Source organism: Colobus angolensis, unplaced genomic scaffold (genome assembly GCF_000951035.1).
Source record: "Colobus angolensis palliatus isolate OR3802 unplaced genomic scaffold, Cang.pa_1.0 Scaffold3, whole genome shotgun sequence".
Taxonomy (NCBI): Eukaryota; Metazoa; Chordata; class Mammalia; order Primates; family Cercopithecidae; genus Colobus; species Colobus angolensis.
The window spans coordinates 19,553,874-19,558,241 of NW_012116265.1; the positions used below are offsets into that span (position 1 = coordinate 19,553,874).

Genomic DNA, 4,368 nt, shown 5'->3' on the forward strand with positions numbered 1-4,368 from the left:
GGGACCGTCCGCGGCGGGACAGGTAAGGGGCGGTCTGGGGCGCCGCGGGAGCGCAGAGCTAGGCGCGGAGTCGGGAGTGAGCTTGGGAGGGCACGGGAGCCCTCTCGGGGCTGGGGGCTCTGACTCCCTGCTTGGCCGCACCTTGCGCTCCGCCAAGGCTTGCACTTCGTCCCTCCCTACCCCTCACCCTGCAGGCTGGGGGTGCTGGAGGGGGCTGAGGAACTGGGGTCAAGACACCACAACCTCGCAACACCAGGCCTTGACCCTGACCTCAGGCAGCTCCTAGACATCCTGCCTACTGACGGCAAGAAATACTGATTAGAGCCTCAGACTCCCTGGTACCCCAGTCCCTACCAAGGTTTTGCGACACTAGCAAAATCTGAGCAGGCTTCACTAAGCTCCCTTCTTCTCGCACCCAAACCTGTTCACAGGGGTGACGCTGGTGGCTGTGGTACCCCCTGCTCTGAGATTTCTCTGCCCTGGAAATGGCTCTTGGGCCAAGGGATGGGCTCTTGGGCCGAGGCCCCTTAGGATGTGCATTAACCCATTTCTTCAGGGAAGGAAGGAGGTCCTCGAAGATACCTCTTTTTTTTTTTTTTTTCCTGTGACACTCTTGATGCTCACAGAAGCAGGCAGGATTTGCATCACATCTCTTGGCGCATGAGGGCAAAGAGTCAGGGAACCTGGGTCCTGTTTTCTATTATGTGCTGGTGACCCTAGACAGAGCCTCCATTTGGAATTCTCTCTCTTTCTGGCAAGACTGCGCTGAATGAGCTCATTCAGGCCTGCAAAGTGCTTCTAGTTCTTCAGAGCAGAGTTCTCTATGACTGGCAGAATGTAGCGATCAAAATAAAACTGCGTGGAGGAAGACTTGGCCTATCCTTGCGGCTGACCGCTTCTTTCTACTGCTTTATCCCCACCCTCCAACCCAACCCAACTTCCCCACTCCCAGAGGTAGAAAGAGCGCTAGAGTAGGAGTTCCTGGCTGGGTGCTGGCATTTACTGGCTTTAGCTAGTTCCCTAAGCTCTCTTAACCTCATCCTCCTTACCCCTAGAGTGGGGATAAGGTCAATGCTCTGCTCACCTCAGGGAACTGCCTTGGGATCCAATGAAAAACAATGCACCTGATTGGAGGCTTGCCACCTGTACATCTCCATACCAGTGTGAGCTGCTGTCACTGTTCCTAACCCCTAACCAGGCCTGCTGGCAGTGACCTGATTATTATCACCCCTACTCCCTCTTCTCCCAGCGTGGCCATGTCTCTCCCTTTGTCCTTGGCCACCCTGGGGTCTCAGAATCAGTGAAGCCAAACTTATAAATCTTAAGGATAAAAAAGTGTGTCCTCTCTTCTTCTCCTCTTCCATCATCACCTATAGGAGATAATATAAGGTGAGAGTCTGACTCACAGGTTTTTATTTTTTCTCCCTAAGAACTACAGATCTAAGGAAACAGCTCCCTAAAGGCAGGAATTGTGTTGTTTTCATCTCTTTCCTCCCTTCATGACCCCCTCCCCAGCAGCACCTGGAAGATAGTAAGGACTTGGTAATCGGGTGTAAAATGAGGGAATGAAAAGTTAAAATGTATCAGAACAAAAACATTTAACCGAGAGTCAGAAACCCTGTGTTCTGGTCACAGATCTGCCACTGTCTCAGGCAGGTCCATTCCCCTCTGGGGGTTCATTTTTCTCATCTGTAAAAGAAGAGTTGGGCTAGATGAGTTAAGATTTCAAGCCCTGATATTCTGTAGGGCTTTCTTGAGGCCCGTAAACCCCTCAGTTCTGCTTGAATACAGGATGCCAGCTTTATCAATCTGGTTTGACAACTAAGTTAATGACCTTTTAGCAATGAACTGGATTTTATGAATGGAGTGAAAGTGAGCAATAGGAACCAGAAAAAGTCATTTATATTTCTGATGTTTTCTTAAGAAACCCCTCTCTTTCTTATTTCTCTGGGAAAGCCATGAGTATGACTCAGAGTGACTGAACTGAGAGGGGCTCCTGCCTCCAAGCCCAAAGGCCAGGAACCACCACCCCATCATCCCTGCCACCACAACCACCACCATCTCTGTGTGTAACAAAGGGCCAGGGACCCCATCCTTGGCCATCTCCTACCAGAGACCCTGCCTGGCTGTGATCTCCCTCCTAGGAAGACCAGAGGAGGGGACAGGCAGGAAAGATCCATCCCTACAGAGAATTTATATGTGTGAGATATATACGCGCGCACACACACACACACACACACACACACACACAATGAGTTTCTCTGATAATAATTTCCCTCAACTGTGGCAGATCCAGCCAATGCTCAGAAAAACCTTAGCTAATTGACATTTCAGTAGAGCTGAGTAAGCCATGCCAGTGACCTCGCCGAATTACACTGTGAGTGCCCAGCCAGGATGGGGGACCAGTCTCCCCCTCCTCACGTCATCGCTTTCTGGCTCCCAGCTGTCGGTGCAGCACTGGCAAAAATCAGCTCTCTGGAGTTAATGGACAGTCACTAACCCTCATAACAAAGTGGCGGCAGCAGCGGCAGCAACAGCAAGCTAGCGAGGTGCTTTCTTTTCTGCAAGGCTGGTCTGCAGGGGAGCTGGCCTGCTACTGGGGTGAGGACAATACACTAGCCTTCCTTCTGCAGCTGTTTGGGTGGACACCCCACTCCCAGAGCTGTCAGGGTGCAGGACATCTCTGGTCACCCAGGCAGATGATATCTGGCTCCTCTCCTGACCAGGAAAAACTACCCATTGGCTGCTTCCTGTGTTTCCCTCTTGTTCCCTCCTTGCTGAGGCTTTTATTCTGGGCCCTTCTACAAGGCCTCAAAGGGAAGAAAGGAGTCAACCCTGGCACATGGCACATGATTGGGTGATCTTAGGGGCAGGGGTTGGGGGGAGCTGAGAAAGAGGAAGAATAAATGCAACATGGTCATTAAGAAATTGTGTGGCCAGGCACAGTGGCTCAGGTCTGTAATCCCAGCACTTTAGGAGGCCAAGGCGGGCAGATCACTTGAGGTCAGGAGTTCGAGACCAGCCTGGCCAACATGGCGAAACCCCATCTCTACTAAAAATACAAAAAGTAGCCAGGCATGTAATTCCAGCTACTTGGGAGGCTGAGGCACCAATCGCTTCAGCCTGGGAGGTGCAGGCTGCAGTGAGCCGAGATCGTGCCATTGCACTCCAGCCTGGGCGACAGAGGGAAACCCTGTCTTAAAAAAGAAAGAAAGGAAAAAAAAAAAAAGAGAAATTGTGTGTGTGTGTGTGTGTGAAGAGAGACATTAAAACATTGAAATACACACATGCAGGTCCCTTCCCCTGCGTGATGCACACAAAATGGCAGAGGCAGAGAATATCCAGAGATATCTGCACATCATTGGTTACCTTCAAGTCCAAAAGCCAATTCATCTGTGAATCCTAGAGGGGCTTCCAGGTCCAAAATACACCGGGGAGACAGAAGCAGGAGGAACAGCCTTCAGCCTGGGAGAAGGAACATCCCAGTTCTCTAAACCTTCTGCGTTTTCCAACCCCTTTCCCTTCTCCGGGACTCAGCTGGCATCCCGTATGGGGCAAGGTCCCCTCTGCTGCAAGCCAGGCGACACTAAAGACTGATCTTCACCCCCGCCCTTTATATCAAGCCCTCATTTCTCTTACCTCTCCTCTTATTCTGTCTTCTCCTTCCTCCCTGCAGCTGCTCCCACCCCATCACCTAGCAAGCAAACCAAGCAGGGAGTGGGGCCGGATGCTGAAACTCTCCATTAGGTGTGTTATCTTCCGCCATTAGATGTGCTGTTTGCTTCTAAGTGGTTGGGAATGAGCTGCTTCAGCAGAGAGACAGGTTGTTTCAGTAAGAAAAAAGATTTGATTTCCACCTGAAAATGGACTAATTTGAGTAGCGGAGCCACCATCCCAATCCTGTCAGCAATTTTCACCCTTGTCAGCCACAAGCCCATCTCCCAGGCAGGTGGATTATGCTTTAAAGGAGAGGCCAGTCTGGCCCGTAGGAGCCCAGGGTGGCAGGGGGTGGAAAGGGGGCAATTGATTCTCCCTGGAAGACAGTGACTAAGAAACCTCCCGTGGGAGCCAAGAAGTGTTCCACCTGTATAATCTGTCTTTCCTGAGTTCCCCCATCAGCTTTTTCCTCTCCTTTTCTGTTCTCTCTTCTGCCCTTCTCTTCTCTCTCTCCAAAGGTCCTACGATGATTCTCAAATCTCTTTCTGGCCCTGAACACTACCTAGGGCTTTGACTCCATACATCCAGCTGCCAGGCAGAGTTTCTACTCTTTAACACACTTTAAAACAAAACTCGGGCCGGGCGCGGTGGCTCAAGCCTGTAATCCCAGCACTTTGGGAGGCCGAGACGGGCGGATCACGAGGTCAAGAG

At 51.2% G+C, this 4,368-nt stretch overlaps 1 protein-coding gene across 1 annotated transcript in view; it reads left to right on the top strand.

The window, feature by feature from the left end:
• The window catches only part of SYNDIG1L (synapse differentiation inducing 1-like), a 21,526-nt gene continuing 17,158 nt past the window's right edge, over window positions 1-4,368 (top strand). The window contains exon 1 of the mRNA XM_011949573.1: window positions 1-22. The gene's annotated coding sequence lies outside the window, so the exon portion shown is untranslated. The remainder of the gene's footprint in view (window positions 23-4,368) is intronic.